This window comes from Aphidius gifuensis, linkage group LG3 (assembly GCF_014905175.1).
Source record: "Aphidius gifuensis isolate YNYX2018 linkage group LG3, ASM1490517v1, whole genome shotgun sequence".
In the NCBI taxonomy this organism is placed as follows: domain Eukaryota; kingdom Metazoa; phylum Arthropoda; class Insecta; order Hymenoptera; family Braconidae; genus Aphidius; species Aphidius gifuensis.
This window is the reverse complement of record NC_057790.1, coordinates 20,632,782-20,650,557: the sequence shown is the minus strand read 5'-3', so window position 1 is coordinate 20,650,557 and position 17,776 is coordinate 20,632,782. Positions and strand designations below refer to the sequence as shown.

General features: G+C 24.4%; 2 protein-coding genes across 2 annotated transcripts in view; one reads left to right on the top strand and one right to left on the bottom strand.

The window, feature by feature from the left end:
- Positions 1 to 17,776, top strand: part of LOC122852683 (E3 ubiquitin-protein ligase MARCHF3-like) — a 138,150-nt gene that overhangs the window by 25,131 nt on the left and 95,243 nt on the right. The gene's annotated exons all lie outside the window — the stretch shown is intronic.
- LOC122852680 (zwei Ig domain protein zig-8-like) overlaps positions 1 to 17,776 on the bottom strand; it is a 66,298-nt gene that overhangs the window by 14,032 nt on the left and 34,490 nt on the right. The gene's annotated exons all lie outside the window — the stretch shown is intronic.

Sequence of the window (17,776 nt, the reverse complement as noted above, 5' to 3'; positions counted from 1 at the left end):
CCATTCAGTGTCAATGTTTGTATTTTCTTGATGCTGCATCAGCCTCTATGTTTTCTTTTTGAGGCTATGTATGATGCTACAATCCATATTTTTTCTTTCTTCACACCACTGCTATATTTTTCTTGCTAATTCACTGAGGTGAGAAATTTAACTCCTCCAGTTTTATTAATGTATGCAATAGCAGTTGTGTTATCTATTCTCAAGAGAATTTCACATTTGTAATACTGCATAACATTTTAAAGCAAAATGTGCTGCAAGAAGTTCAAGATAATTAATATGGTGTTTTTTTCTTTTTGTCCCAAAACCCATGTGAGCTTAGACCTTGGCAATGAGCTCCCCAGCCTGATAAGGAAGCATCTGAAAATATTTCAAGTATGTATCTCTGGGTCTTGAAAGGGTTTATGCCAATTGAGGCATTATTTTTCCACCATATGAGATCTTCAATAATATATTTTTTTATAATCATTTTCCCATCATAATTATTATTATTAAAATCAACGCCAGGAATTTCTCTTTCAAGTCTTTTGCAGTAAACTGAGCTGTGCTACTGCTGGACTATAAGAGGTTAGAACTCCTAGCAGTTGAGCTACGTCAAGAATCTTGTACCAGTTGTCTTCTTTAAATTTACTAATTAAATGTTTGATATTGTCTTTTTTTCTTTGTGTTAGTTCTACTGTTAAATTTTTTTGAGTTTAATATAAATCCCAAGTATTGGCACTTTTGGTTTGGTGTTAAATTGCTTTTTTTGTAATTTATGATAAGTCCAAGATGTTCTAATAAACTTTTTGCTTGATTGACATTTTGTGTACATTTTTCAAAAGTATTACCTAAGATCAACAGATCATCAAGGTAAATTACTGACATTATTCCCAAAGCTCTTAGTCTACTGACTACTGGCTTCATAATTTTGGTAAAAAGATATGGGCTTGGTGATAAACCAAAAGGAAGGCACGTGAACTGATACAATTGTCTATTAAATTCTAGTTTTAAATATTTTCTGTGACTTTCATCAACTGGTACAAGGTAATAAGCATCCTTTAAATCTATTGTGCTCATATATGTATATTTTGTTATTAAGTTTTTGGCAGAACGTATGTCTTCCATTTTAAAATGTTATTCCACATATTTGTTTAATTTTTTAAATTAAAATGAATCTATTTGATCCATCTGGTTTTGGTACCAGGAAGTATGATGAAATGTATTCATCTTCCTCCCTTTGCACTCTTTCTATTGCTCCTTTTTTAATTAATTTATTAATTTCAGTTTGAATCAATTTAAATTCTTCTACTGAGAAGGTTTTTTCAGTTGGAGAATGATGTTGAAAAGGAAAAGATGTAAAGGGGATTTTATAGCCGTTTAAAGAATTAAGAATGAATTTATCATTGGTAATATTTTTCCAATTGTTTTGGAAATTTTAAACGACCAGCTGTTACCTTATTTATTTCTTGGATGCTGTGTTAGCTCGATGGTCGACTCGATGATTTCGAGTTCGACCCGAGTACGACTTCTTCTTGGTGGTGAATCTCAGTGATGGCTTTTGATATGCTCCCACCTGCTTGTAGTTTGCATGGGGTCTTCGAGTTTCCGGAATTCTTTTGGGTATTTGTTTTCCTGCATATTTTGTCTGATGCTTTAATGCTTGCACTTGTTTTTTTCCAAGACTTTTGCATCTTTCACCTGGTCAGAATATTTTTCCATAAAGCCATTCATCTGGTGTTGCCTCATCCAAAGTTGATTTATAAATTTTATCCATCAATGGTGTGATAAAAGATTTTCTTGTCATTGACAATTGGTAGAAAATGTCAGTTAATAACTGTCCAGTGTACAGGTATTCTGAAAATTCTTCCTGATCAATATCTTCACCAGGGCAGCATTTAGCATCATTGATATAGCTGAGCTGAGTGCTCCAATGGCTGAACCAACACAATTTTGTGTTTCAATGAAATGTTGGTCTCTTTTAGTGGCCATTGAGTCATTGAACTGGTAAATTTACCTTTGAGCTTCCAAATGCATATCTCCATTTCTTGGATATTTTCCAAGATTTCTTTTTGGTCTTTTCAGGTAGACCCTTATTTTTCCAATTCCCCCATCTCGATTTTATTTCTGCATGAACATTGAGAGTTGACTTGGGTATGGTTGGGTCATCCCTCAAAGATTTAATCAAATCTATGTTAGCCACTGTTGTGACAACTTCAACATCTGCTTGTCCCTGATGACTTGCTTCATCAGAAGACTTTTCTATCTCTGATATTTCTCTCGGTGTTTCAATGCTTTTCTTTGCTTCATCTAGGAAGAAAAAAAGAGATGTTTAAATGCATTGTTGTGACTTATTGTCGGTTAGACTTATTGTCTGGTTGGACTTGTTGTCCTGTTTGACTTATTGTCATTTTTTGAGAGAAAAAATAGAGGGAGAGAGAGAGAGAGAGAGGGAGAGAATTATTTTAATATAGTAGTCCCGATCAACCTCGTGGAGGTTGATCACCTCTATCATTCGTGTGGAAATCAAGAGGTTTTTTTTTTTACCTGGTTTTTGTTGTCATCAGTTTTCTCCTTTGTTATATTCCTTTTTGAGGTGTTCTGCTGATTCTGATTAATGCCTTTGTCATTTTCGAGGCTATCAATTGTTCCTGCATCTTCCTCATTTTTCTGTCACTGCTTCTTTCACGATGTTGTGAACGAGAGCGTGACCGTTTTTGGAACTGTGTCCTGACATTGTTGTTATTAATGTTAATTTTTTATTAATTAACAATAATTGTTTTTGTTTTACTCTCATTGGCGTCTGAATCCTCAGGCACAACGAAACGTTATGAATAAAAGTACACGTAATGGCGGTAGGCCCATTATAGGGCGACACCTACACGTAAATTAAAAAAAAAAAAAAAAAATACTCTAAAGGTTGTGGTATTCTCTAGCTTATCGATACTACTACATGTTATACTATCATCGAGAACGAGACGTATAATATAATGAGTCTTACATTTACCAAAAATATACCAGCAATTCAATTAAAAACTTGAGCATTATTTTATAAAATAATGAAATCATATATGAAATCATCTTGAGAAACTAAAATAAAAAAAACCGAAAAAAAAAAAAAAACATATATATTTACGAAACCACAGAAAATTTTTATCAATTATCATGTTAATTTTGGTTCTTTTTTTTTTTTTTAAATATGCAATTCAAATTCATGTCAACTCGTATGTGGTTACATTATTTTTTTTTTTACAATCACAAATAAACTGGGTTAATGTTTGAAATTAGAGAAAATTATAATAGTGCTAATTACACTGACTGAGTATATCTGTGTGAGAGAAAGGATCGTTATAGCTGTGAGCCAACACAGTTATAAACTTTCAACTATATACAACTAAACACATACGAATTTTGTTGAATTTTGTGTGGATGACCATACGACTAACCTTTTTGGCTGGTGTTTGTCAAGACTGACTGTGCAAAAGTGAATACAGACAGACGTGTTTACTCTGGTAAATTTAGTTAGAAGTCACTTTGTTCTATCAATCTTTTGATATTATGTGGTTTGCCTCTTTTCTATTGATTATGTGGCTTATTTTAGTTTCTGTTTTGTCTACATTGAAAATTTCAAAACATTACCATTATACATCATGTCTCTTTGGTTATAAATAAACCCAACTTTTATTTTTTTATTTTTTTACAATTTCAATTCTGCTAAATTAATAAATATTTATTCTATGATCATAGTGTAATTAATAATAATTATATGAGACAATTATTATGCATATTTTATTTTTCAGAATTAAAAACACTGCATAATTTAAAATTTTTTCACGCTCTGTATTTTTTTTTTTTTTTTTCATATATAATAATACACATACAAACACAAACTGATTTTAGTTACTTTTGCCTAAGCTTTGAAGCGAATGAAAAACGAAAAAAAAAATATTTTTTTTTTTGCTTAAATGGGTTAATTCTTATCTTTAAATGCAATGTAACGCGCTTAGTAAATATTTTTTATTACTTCAATTTAAATTATGAATAATTTATCACACAAGTCTTTCTAAAAATTAATTATTATTTTTAAAATTTTTTTTATTAATATCATATACTAATTTAATTATTTAAACACAGTTAAAAATATATATTTTAAAAATTTATCTTTACTTAAAATTCATATTTATTAATATAAAAAAATTAATTGAATAATTTTTAGTTTAATTAATGATAAATATAATAAATTGGTAATATTCTTTTAAAAATAAAATAATGAACAATGAGTTTTAAAATCTTGTACAACAGTCTCGTTGAGAATTATTTATTTAAATATTAAATCAAAAGTTTTAACTTTATGATTCTTTGGAAAATTTTCACCGTAATGTATACAAGAAATTTTATTGTACTTGAAATTTTATTGTACATTGACAATTTATTGTTTCAAGTTTATGTTTGCCTTATTCATAGTTAGTTATTCTCAAAATATAAATGACTTGAATTTGTTATAACTTATTCCATGTAACCTTTTGTAAAAGTAATATATCGTCACACAAAACTGGACACAACAGAAGCATTGTCAAGCATTGTCCTGTCTATGCTGAATCAATTGCAACCTTTTGCATCTACTGTGTGGGTGCACTCAGTTGAATACACTAACAATTCCCCTCGGGTATACCGGAAACACATAGGCTTTCAATGTAGCATATCACTTTATTTCTACACAATGAAGCTTGCCCAATGGCTCACTTTCAAATCATTGATAAAAATAAAATAAATAATAAATATTTTATATACATTTGTAAATAAATAAATTAATAAAAATTTACACGATCTTGAAAATAGCTCGTATAATAATTTAATGCATTGTTTATATAATTTTTAATAACCATTAATTATCAAACAAAATATACATTGTTCGTATACAAATAATTAGCATGAAAATATTTACAAATATATAATGCTTATTATTATTTTTATTAAATCAATATTGAAAATATATATTAAAATAGTCCTATAATTAATAGTTGATATTAAATTTATATTTATTAATAGAGATGCACACGAGACGAGACCAGTCTCGGCACTTTCTCGTCTCGTCTCGCGAACTCGAGACGAAACCGAGACGAGACTGACAATTTTTTTAGGCGAGACGAGACCGAGACGATACTAGCTTATTCTTCGCGAGACTTCGCGAGAGCCTTCGCCGTGTTGTCTATGATATCAAATTTGGTTTTCTTGATTTTTTGCGGTGCCTTTTAGTAAATAAGTTCTTATACATATTGCATCTATATAATAACCATAAACAAACAAAAAATATATAAAATAAATAAAAATTGAATTGAAATCCAGCTTCACGTAAGAAAATAATGGTAAATAATATTTCAATTTAGACGTATACGAAATAAATAAAGAACATCTTAATTATATATGTTCAATCAAAGTGTAACTAAGCATTTTTTTTTCAATTCAAACTTGATTTATTTATTTAATTTATATTCATTTTATATATTTTTTTGTTTGTTGTTCAGTACAATCGATACGTACTTTTTGAGTAAAAATAAATGCAATATTCATTGTTAATTAATATTTAAAAAAAAAAATACTAATAAAGTACTCATACGTTATAAAAAAATATAAAAAAAAAAAATATTTTACATGCACATATTATAAGAATGTATATATTTAAAAATGTCATAAAAAAAAAAATTACTTTTGTTCACTTCATATTTATACAGCCGAGACTAGACGAGGCTCTGATTTTTTTTACTCGAGACGAGACCGAGACGAGACTCTGATTTTTTCAGCCGAGACGAGACCGAGACGAGACTGTTGTTTTGGTCATTTTTCGAGACCGAGACGAGACTCGATTAAATCTCGTCTCGTCTCGTCTCGTGTGCATCTCTATTTATTAATATATTCAATTAAATGAAGCACAAAAAATATAAGAAAAAAATATAAAATACGTTTAAAGAGATAATATAATTTATGAAAAGATTACGAATATAAAGAGTACAATAATGCGATGAGTAGTGAGGAAAGTTTTTTGCTAGTATATACTCAATATTCACTGTAAAAAGTTAGTGAAAATCTATAAGAATCTGAAAAGTAAAAAAGTAAAGTAGCTATATGAAGATGAAAAAGAATTAAAATAAAAAAAAAAAAAACCTTTTGTTAAAGACTCAGTGGTGAAGTAGTAGGACCAAACATAAGCACTGTGTTTACCAACTAGATCAGACAATTTTACTCTCAGAATTTCGTTTCTTAACTATCAATGTTTGCTTGCTTGGTCAACCAACTTCAGATCTATATACATTTATAGTAGTATGGTAGTCTTTTGACTAGACTGGTCCATTGAAAATACTTCGTGTCTCATTTCTTGAATTCTGGATTAATAACAAAGCAAGTATTGCCCAGTGAAACGTGCTTGATTGATCAATGAAAGTATTAGATCGGCTCTCTAATGAGAAAAATAAAAATAAATAAATAAATAAATAATATATGGCTTTTAACAATTTCTTTCACTTTATGTATGAATGATTCCTTTTTTTTTTTTTTTTCTTTTTCTATTCTTTTATTTTTAACTTTTATTTTAATTAAAAAAAAATTTTTACATTTCTTTATCTTTGTAATACGTTTTAAATGAATTTTTTTGTATCAGTATTTATTTGATAAATTTTCATTTTATATATTTAATAAATTTTTTTTTAGAAAAATATATATTTCAAATTGATGTAATTTAAAAATTTTTAATATATTTTATTTCAAAGCTTCACGAAGTTGTTGGTATAAATATTGGTTTATTTTGTTGTTATTATATTTGATGGAATTTTTTTTATATACAAATATAAAGCCATAAAATTTTATAACATCGTAATACAAATTATTTTTACCAATTTTCTATTCAATTCATATTATTGGTGTAAATTTTTTATTTATTTTTTTTATATTATATAATTTTTACATTTGTAAATACAAATTTATACACTATTTTGATGAATAAAATAAAATATATATTTTTAATATTTAAATTTGGAATATAAAAAAAATTAGCTTTTAAAATTTTTATTACAAAAAATAATTAATAATTTAAGTAAATATATCAAGTCATTTGATGATCAGTTACTTTTTTCTTTTAATCTATATTTTAACAGTTATTACATAGAGGTAGAAAAGTAAATAGCCCTAAGTATGCCATTAAAAACGAGATATTATGTAGTTAATGGCAAGGCAAATAATCGATAAAGCTCTAGGGCTCATTTGATAGTACTGACTTCATTGAGGGGGGTCAAAATAATACGAGCGTCAGTTGTTTAAGATAGCAAAAAGTATAAAAATAAAAAATTATAATTATACAAAATACAATTAAAAAGTAAATAAAAATAAAAAAAAATTAAAAAATCATTTTCATACTTTAAAAAGTTTAAAATACCATCTTATAGTTTGAGATAAAACCCGATTAATAATTTACCAAGTACCTTTGTTTGCATTGACCTGTACTAAAAAAACTTTTGCCATAACGTAAATTTGAAAACGGTAAAATTAAATATATTTTCTCTCTCAGTTATTTGTACGAATTTTCATGAAAATATTTGCACAAATTAACTTATTTAAGTGGTTGATTAAAAATATACAAATAAATTTTATATTATTGATAATAATTTACGTTAAAATAGCATATATTTTAAATAAATAATATAAATAAATAATAAAAAAATTTACAAACATCATGTAATTGTTTATGTGCTCATTAGTAGAGTTTTGGTTGAGTAGGAAACTATTCAAGCGTTTTACTTACTGGATGGATTGTTGAATTCCCGGTTTTCCGATTGCCCGCTGATTCAACATTTCCCGAATGGCTCTTTATGTTATACATTTATGTATCTATGCGCATTTGTTTGTATATGTATATTAAAAGACATGTTGTGTATATCTGTATATGTCGACATGCTGATGTTACACATTGACACTTTCTCATTGATAACAATTATATTAATGATTAATGTATTTGATACCATGTTTAATTATTAATTCCCAAGAGACAATAATGAATTTAAATTATATTATAAAAATAAATATAAATTACATTTTAAAGTATACTTTATATGCTTATAATTTAAATTTATTTTTTATACATTTATTTTAATGAAAATATGAAAAATGGGTTTTGAAATATATGTAATATTTTTATGAAAAAATATTTATGTAATTTATATTTATTTTCAATATAGTTCAAATATGTTTTCAATTTACTATAGACATCTTCAAACTTTAACCAGGTCAAGTTATTAAATATTATTATAAAATTAAATTAAATTTTTGGGACATAAATTTTTATAAATAATTTGTTTCACTTACTATTCATTAATATTTTGTTTATTTTAATAAACGATAATAATTATTTAATAGAGATAATCAATTTCCATACACTGAATTCCATGAAAAATTAAATTTTTGACAAAAAAAGTTATTTTGTACCAAGAGAAAATAATTCAAAAGATGGACAGTTTGTTTTTTTTTTTTTTTTTTTTGCTTCATTTTGTATTCTCAGAGAGAATAAAAAGCACATACGTGAGCCATTATGAATTTCATCATGCGCATATATACAAAATGAAAAGCTGCACTTTATTCAGAATGTATTTTTTTTTTTTTTATTTTTATTTTTTTTTATTTCTCTGTTAACAAAACTTAGCCTACAGAAAAATTTTGAAAAAGTGAACACATCTTGAAAGTCGTAGAGATCGTTAATGTCAGCTGCCAAAGGGTACTGGGGTAAATCTTACAAGACTTGCAAAAGTTGGATAAAGATATAGAGACTTTTATGTTAGTATATATTCATCTTGCTTCATGTAGCAACTTTTTTCTTCAAATAAAAAAACTGTCGGTCATTTATATCGATTTTCAACCAACTATTTACCTTGTACTTATCTGAATGACATTGATTTCTTTTTTTTTACTTAAAAAACTTTGCTATGTACTTTGCTATTTTCCTATTAAAAAAGATAAAATAAATATTATTATTATTATTATAATTTTTATTTTATTATTAGTAACACAATTGACAGAATAGTTTTATGGTTATAAATTTGGATATTTTAGATAGGTTGTAAACAGTGGATATCAATGCATATATAAAATATATTAAAAGTAGTAAATATACGTTATTGTGAGTATATATATATACAGTATAATGATAAAAATTCCCATCGATGGTGCTAATGGCGCCAGCAACTGCAGAGTCTAGCCAATCGTTGCAAGTGCCATCGTACATATAAAAGAGGTGGATTTTGCCACGCGGTATCGTCGTTGTGCCAACCGCACCAGGCATTTATTATTATTATTATTTATTTATTTATTTTTTTTAACCAACAATCTATATATCTACGGCATTAATTCGTTTTACTTTTTTAACCTCACTCTCATCTCTCTTCTCATCCTACCACACTGTTTTTTTTTTTTATCACTTTTTTTTTTTTTTTTGTATAAAGCTCTCTTGCACTTTTACCTCCTAGCTACTGGTTCAATTCTAGGTCCTTCAACCCCTTCGATGTTGGCGATTTTCCAATTATCGACTAGATCATGTCGTGGTACATTTGCATTTTGCATCTTGGTCATGCACTTTGAAACTTGTTTCAATGCTAATACCATATCTACTTGTTTTTGTAATTCTCTCTATCTTTATTTTTTGTATACATTTATATGGGTTTTTTTTTTTTCTTTGTTTTTTATTGTTTTCATTCATTTTATACATGCATATCTTATTTTCTATCTGTGTATATTTATTATTCACTTGAGTGACTTTTAAAATTACAATTGGTTTAACTAATTTTCTATTTCTCTTTTATTGTTTCTGTCGTTTTTGCAAGAATAAACTTAGCATGACCATTCTCATGAGACTAATACTAGGACTTCATCACATAAAACCAATTTGACCACAACTAGAGTTGTTTTATATAAATTTCTTGCCCGAATACATCAAGTTCAAAAACTAAATACTCCATGTTTATTTATTATTTAAATATCATGAATTTAATTGAAAAAAAGTGTTGAAAATAATTTATCAAAAATGAAAAATAAAAAAAGTAAATGAAAAATAATATAATGTACAATTTTTAAAATTCAAATATTAAATTATTTATTGTAATAATTTAAAATCAAATAAAAAAAATTTTTTTATTTAAAAATTTTCATCAAAATTAAACTCAAATAATTTACACTCAAATAAAAATAATATTATTTTTTTAATTATTTATTTATCTATGGGTTGACATGTAATGATAATTATAAAATATTTCAAATTCATAAAAACTTTTATTTTTAATACTTATCTGAAGTAAGCCAGAGTGTCATAAATGCTGCACGTAATATTGCAAGAATTGGTTTGGCATATTCTGGCATCAATGAAAATGATTCAATAGATAATACTCAAATAAATAATATATAATTAGAATATTTATATTATTTATAATAGTTAATGTTATAATTATATGATAGATATTACATAATAATATTAATAATTAATTAATAATTAATTTTATATAGTTAATATACAATTATACTTTAAATTACATATACTTGATTGTATGTTATATAAGTTAATCAAATAATGTAGTAATGAATAATTATATAAGAATGTATGTCATGAATATTATTGGAATAGTCATTATAAAAAGCTTAAATTCACAAAAGAATTAAATAATAATAATAATTTACATTGTGAATTTATCAGAAATAGGATTAACCTATTTAATATTTTAAATGAAAATTTCTATACATTGTGAATATACGTTAATTGAAATACGTCATAATAATAATAATGATGATGATGATAAAGACCAAACAAAGTTTATATATATTTATGACTATATAGTCATTTTCAAACCTTTATATGTATTTATCCATACATCTATCCATCCATCCATCTATACATAAAAGCGTTATTGGCTTCAAACAGAAGCTTCTGAAGTGCAATGTTGTTGCTGGATAGAGTTTCGTAAATCTGTTTTCAACTAATTCACCCTAAGGACTTGGTTAACACGAGCATTTAGTTATCCCAGTTTGTATTAGGTTTGGACCGTTTAGTATATTATCTTTGTATCTGCATTCAAGATCCTCAATATACAAATTCTATATTAACAAGCAACATGTCATGTTTGTAAATTTAATTTTAGCATATTTGTTTGTTAAATTATTTTTAAATAGCATCTATCATTTATGTTTTTATTTATATTTTAAATTAACGTATAAAAATTTAATAAAAGAGTAATAAAATCCTCCTAAGAGAACGCATCAGGAGATATTTCCAACAATTTTTCAAGCAAGCAGAAACAGACTGCAACTATTTTTTAAAAAATTCTCATACAATTATTGACATGATTTTTTTTCATCTTACTTGTTGAGAATAATCAATATTTCATTGAAGAACTAGAATTTATTTTAGTGTAAATAATAAGCTGTAAATATTGTAGATCAAAATAACTGACGTTACTTCAAACAAAAATTGACTTTTATTTTTATCCTGAAATATTTCATGACTAAAATATCAAAAATTCTGAACTAAACGATGATTTTTCACGTATAAACTAAATAAATAAAAGAAAATAAATTGAATTTTTTATTTTTCTATTCAATTTTTTTTTTTTTTTTTTCATTTTTTTATACCAATGTTCAGTGAATTCTTTTGCTCAACAACTTTCAATATTTTATATATACTGTATGATATTTCTGACTCTTAATACTAAAGAATTTTCAAGTTGCTATATAAAATAAATTTTTTTATAAAGTTATTTAACGTAAAGAAAAGAGTTGAAATTCTTAGGTTCTTAAAAATTTTAAAAAAATCTATAAAAAAAATTTTTTGATTCTACATTGTTATATAATATTTATTTTATTGATTATATACAATTTTATTTGTTTATGTGTTTACATTGAGTTTAAAATAAAAAAAAAAAAAACGATGAAAATTGACTTGCATAAATTAAACACAGACTAATCTTTTTTGGCACATTTCCAATTTTTACATTGAGTAAACTTTGCACAATTATTTACCGATTTTCCATGTATATAAAGTGTGTGTTCAAGTTTACGTATGTTTTTACTTGTAAATATAAGTTATGTAACAATCAAATACATATCTAAAATGATGTGAATAAAAAACAAAAAAAAGTGCAGCTACCATCCAAAAAATACCTGAATAAAATTTTATACAAACAAAATAACTAGGCTATTTTTCAAGCAAATGCAATGTAAAAAAAAAAAAACTAGACTAACAAAAAAAAAAAAATACCAATTGATTGAACAGATTTATGCCCTTGAATTTTAAATTTTTATTATTTTGTATATTTATCAATATTTGTGTCTCTTTTGATTTTTCTGTTGTTTGTATTTGGACAAAATTGAAAATACATAAACTCAAGTGTTTACATATAAATATACACACTAGACTTTTGCAAATATATTTTTGCATATACAGATATACATCATCTACATTACTCACTTTAAAAAGTTTTCATTTTCAGTCAACAAAACAAAAAAAAAATAATAATAAATAACTACATTTATTTATGCATATGTAAATATTTGAAGTACTGATTGAATTAAAAAACAAAAAAAAAAAGTCAATATAAATTTTATTCAAACTTTTTAAAAGTATTATATAAATACTTTTAAAATACTCGTTGAAAATTTTTATGTATAATTTTGTTGCACAATTGAACAATAGTCAATCCAGACATAATATCTTTGATAACTGTTCAACTGCAAGAAAAGAAAGAAAAAAAGTTTTCTACTTTTTATTATATTATGATTATTGTTTTTTTTTTTTTTTCAATATTATTTATCCGCTTTGTGTCTCCAACTAATTTAAAATAAAAAAAGTTTAATATTTTTTTTATTTAAATACTAAAATGATGCAGAAATTTATGGTGTTTGAAGGACTCGGATAAATTTTATCGTCTGCTTCAGCAACTTCCCAAAAAAAAAAAAAAAAAAAAAAAAAAAAAATCAAAGCGTCAAAGCTGAGTTTAAGAATCAAATTCAATCGATAAACTCTCAAATTTGAGAAATCATCGTCACAGTCCTTTGAGTATTTTCATGTGTTCATTCAAGTAAAAAACCTTTTTTTTTAAATATATTTTTTTCTTGATTGATTTATCTAGTTTTTCATTTCATTCGGTGTATAACAGTAATAGACATGAAAGACATTTTGATGCAATTCAATGTTCTTTATAAAATTTTTTTTTTCATTTTTTATTTGACTCGGTACACCGATAAAAAAAAATATGCTGACACGTAAAATAACACAAAAATAAAACAAGACATATAATAATCAATAGAAAATGTCAAAATTTTAAAACTTTATTTCTTTTAAAAATAAAAAAACTTATTAAAATATATGTCATTCATTTTTCAAGATTATAACTATCATTTCATTTGATTATATACAATCAAAATTCTCGTTAATAGCTATTTTAATTAAACCCATATTTAAATATAATTGCATCTCGTCAAAATAATTTAGCTTATCAAAAAAAAAAAAAAAAAATGAAAAGAAATTAATTCAATGTTATTAAATTTTTATTTGAATAATTTTTATGATCAAATTTATATATTTTTTTAGATTAAAAGTCATTTATCTCTATGAAAATTCGTGATGGGTATAAAAATAAAATTTCTTTTCATCTTTCATTTTTCACAATATATTTATTTTTTATCTCTTACTATTATATTTATTCATTTATTTTTTTCTTGGAATGTTTTAATAGTTAAATTCGAGTTAAATTACTTTTTTTTTGTACAACAATTGATTGAGTACTGCAAGTTTTGCATAGTTCGTTTCTCCTTTTTTATTCTTTATCATCGTTTATTATTTTTTTTTTATACCTAATGGATTTTCGAATGATATAAATAAAAAATACAGAAAAAAATGATTGTAATTTAAAATTTTTTATCAATGAATGATTTTGTGTATAATAATAAAATCCAGGGAATTGTGATAGTCAAAGAAGTACAATGGAAATAGTGAAGTTGAAAGAAAAAAAATAATAATAATAAAAGGTAAAACATTGTGATATAAGATTGTATAAAATGAATAGTTGGCCTCGCTCCAGGCTATTTTTGATCTTGTAATCGTGAAACTCGCGGTTGTGCTAAGTGGCCTCTTCGATGTCCTATATTAATCATTGTTGAAATCTTGGACTATTTCTACATTGTTATATCAGCACATTTTCTGCTTGATGAACTATGTTTGTATTCACTTGACAACACACCATTGAATTATAAATTTTTTATATTTTTGCATTTATTATATTTTCAATTTCGCGCAAAAAAAAAGTAAATAAATTTGATAAAGTATATACTTATTATAAATATTTATTATTATTTTTTATCAGCAGTTGATATAGACGTCTGAATAAAAATGTTTGCCCATCAAAAATAAAATTCAATTAGAGAAATGAATTTTATTTTTATGATTTAAAAAAAAAAACATTGAAAAGGTTGATAAAAAATATTCAAAAAAAAATAGTAAATAAAGTTTTAAAATAAAGAAAAGTAATTGAAGCAGAGCAATAATGAATTTTTTATTTTTTTATTTTTCAATACTCATTTATTTCATGTCAATCAATCAAAAGCGTATTTGAATAAAAAAAAAAAAATTATTTTTGCATTAAAATTTATTTATCTCTCCTTTTTTTTTTTCTAAAAATAAATTGGAATAAATATATACATATTTTATTAGTAAAAATTCAATATGATTATCATTATTATATAGTTGAATTTGAACAACAAATATCTCGATTGTAAAAGTCAATATTTTCTTGGCAATATTGAAAATGATTGAGGATTCCCATCGAGCTTTGTACACATAAATATTTCATTAATTGGGCGATCACGTGAAAATTCACCAATATCAATATGAATAAATCAACAAAGAGATAATATATTATACTTTAATATAAAAAAACCATTTAAATATTAGCAATTGATACAACAAATCTATTAGGATAATTTACAAGTCTATATGTACACTGAACTTGAAAAAAAAAAAAGTTCATTTAAATTATATTGAAATATTAAATAAATAAATAATTTAAGTTAATTATAACAATTTAATTATCAATTCAAGACGTAAAATTAAAAAGTAAAATAGTCTGACACAGCTTGACTTGTACTACTGAAATTTGTCTATCCAAATTTAAACGTAATTTTATTTTCAACTCGTTTTAAAAATAATTTAAATCTATCTGAAATTTTTATATATATTTTTCACTCAGAGAAAAAACTATTTGTTTGTTTAATAAAGTTTTTAATTTTTTTTTTTAAATGTCAAGTGAATATCAGAAGATACTTGGGATCAACAGAAAATGTAACTTATCACTCACTCTAAAATTTTCTGAAAAAAATAGCAAACTTAAACTTGTATGTGGTAGAAAAAAAAAAAAGATAGCAAGTGCACTTGCGATCAACTATAGCAAGACGCCTGACGACTTTGTTTTTCCAATTTTTCGTCTAACATTTACCAAGAATTTTTCACAACTAATTCAAACAAACATGTATTTATCACTGCACATATAAAAGACTTTAAATCTTTAAACTTAAACCAAAAGAATTGCAAAGTTATTGCTCAACATACTCTTAAAATTCAACAATATGTATTACTCTGCCAGTAACTCGTATTGGTGCTTAAAATAAATTTTTTTTCACCCAATAAATATAATTTTTTTTTCTTATAAATATAATCAAAAAGCATATATTTCAAATTTAAATTATTGTTTTTTAAAATTGATCAATTGATCGGTGTTTTATCATCCACATATATTCCAATCATGAGTAACCATATTAGCCTTTATATTTATTCGAAAAAATAATAACTGACAATCCACTATATTAAAAAAAAAAATAATAATAAATAAATTTAAAAAATAAAAACCCATAACGTAGAAAAAAAAACAAAAATGCCAAATCCTTTTTTTATTTTATTTTTATCAGTTGTAAAAATGAAATTAAAAAAAAAATAAATTACACATAAAAATGATAAATTTTATTGAATTTTTGAGTTTAATAGTTGATAGTAATTTGCAATAAATTTTATTTGACAGTATACAATATATATTTTATTATACATGAACATCTGATGGAAATTGAAAAATAAATATTTAGCTTCATTTACCATTGGCATATGCATATAGTTTTGTAATAAGTGTTCGTTGGTGAGCTTAACATGTTTCAATGTGTATTCATATATATTATAGATTTATATATAATATCTGTGTGAGTGTGTATGTGTCAATAAATATATATCCGAGTGTATATGTGTATAAAATTCTGAAAACGTTTTTCATCTTGAAAAATCGCACGACGGCATCTGGATTTAAGATATACTCGGTACTCAAAGTCCAGACACGTGAAGGACCTTAATGGAATGTCGTCTATTATCGGGTTCATTGCAATATATATATATATTTTTTGTATAGACGGTAAAAATAGAAGGATCATCGGGTTTCAACGACGATAATGAGATTGGCATGTGGCCCTTGTTACCATCAAATGAGTAATAGAAAAAAAAGATAATAATAATTTATATATATTAATAATAAAAAAATTAGTTGATAAAATATTTTACTGATAGTACGATACATATATATTTGTCTATCAGCATCTAGTGATTGTAAAAATAAATATAAAATGATGTATGTGCAGATAGTTGAGTATCGACAAATAACGACAATTGAGAAATTGAAGTGAATACGAAATCAAAATGTGTATGTTAGATAAATTATTAGAAGAAAAATCAAGAAAAATAGTAAAATCGTATCTGTCATGTCTGGTAGAACAAAGAACACATATACACTACTACAATGGATAAATAGATAAATCGTTTTGGTTCTACGTGTTGAGATGTTAGAATCAAGAATCCTCGTAAAGTCAGTTGATGAGTTGGTGAGATTTTTTTGTATACCATCATACATTATAGATGAATTAAAATATTTAAATTTTATTTTTTAAATATTTATTAACACAGATGTATTTATGACATTTGTGTTTTATAAATTATTAAAATTCTTACGTTATATAAATTAATTAAAATGATTTTTTTAATTTTTTTTTTTAACTAATAATGTTGTGGTTGGGATATAGTAAAGTGGTTACATCGTTAAAATTTTATTTGATGAATAAAATAAATTTATAATTTAACTACATAATAAAACAAGATCTGCAAAATAATATAATAAAAGTATTCAAAATTAATTAATATATTTAAATAACAAATTCTTGATTATTAAATTTATTAATATTTTTAAAATGCAATAACTGTTTTCAATATTTTATATTAATATTTATTCGTATGAATAGTTTTGAAAAAAAAAATATTTTCAATATAATACATTGTCAGTAAGTATTCGGAATTGAAATTTTTTCTTTTATCCAACATTTAAAGTTAAATACATGATAAAAAAAAAATATACACACAGTATACGAAAAGATTTCCTATTTTAAATGTCTCAAGTGTCGATCGAGTGCGAACAAATTAATTTATTTCAAAATAATCCACTAATATATAAATGAAAAAAACAGTAATTGAAAATAAAAATAAAATTTCAATCTATACAAATTATTGATCATTAAATTTATTATAAAATTCTCCAAGCCCAACTTTTAAAGCATTAATATTTATCAATGTAAATAATTTTCAAAATAAAAAAATTTATTTTCAATATAATATACATAAAATCAGTAAAAATATAAAATTGTAAATTCAACATGTAAAGTTAGACATAAAGAAAAAAAATACAAAGAATATCAAAAA